The sequence below is a fragment of the Arvicola amphibius genome, chromosome 1 (assembly GCF_903992535.2).
Source record: "Arvicola amphibius chromosome 1, mArvAmp1.2, whole genome shotgun sequence".
Classification (NCBI taxonomy): domain Eukaryota; kingdom Metazoa; phylum Chordata; class Mammalia; order Rodentia; family Cricetidae; genus Arvicola; species Arvicola amphibius.
Window position 1 is genome coordinate 121528172 of NC_052047.1, and position 543 is coordinate 121528714.

Genomic DNA, 543 nt, shown 5'->3' on the forward strand with positions numbered 1-543 from the left:
ACTGGCATGTAGACTTTTAGACACAAGCTTAGAACTGGATCTCTATGGTGCCAAATTGCAACCTAAGCCTATCAATGCACTTCATTTGCAAGACTTAGCCAAACTTCTGAAGGCCCAACATGGAGGGAAGGGGGGAAACATACATAGTGATGAACCAAGTGAGCTCTGTAAGAGCTACCACTCTCAACAGTCCTCAAACTGTGTCATTCTAACTGACAACCCATCTCTTTGTGCCTCTGTTTCCTCCTCTACAAGTGGGGACAGTGAAACTGGCCTCGAGTGATGGGGATGAAGGGTGGGGGGGGTGCTAGCCCTTACTCAGTATTGGCATCATGGTTCCCCTTGCAGCCCTGCCTGAATTCCAGGCCAAGTGACGCTTCCAGTTAGCACCAATCAGGAAAAAGAGGAAATGAGCAAAGAAGATCAAAGACACTCGTGGGCTTTATTGCCTAGCACCACCCACCCACCCACCCACCCTACGATGTGACATATGGCATTGTCAGTGTAGATTCATTCAGAAACTGACGTCAGGACCTAGAATTA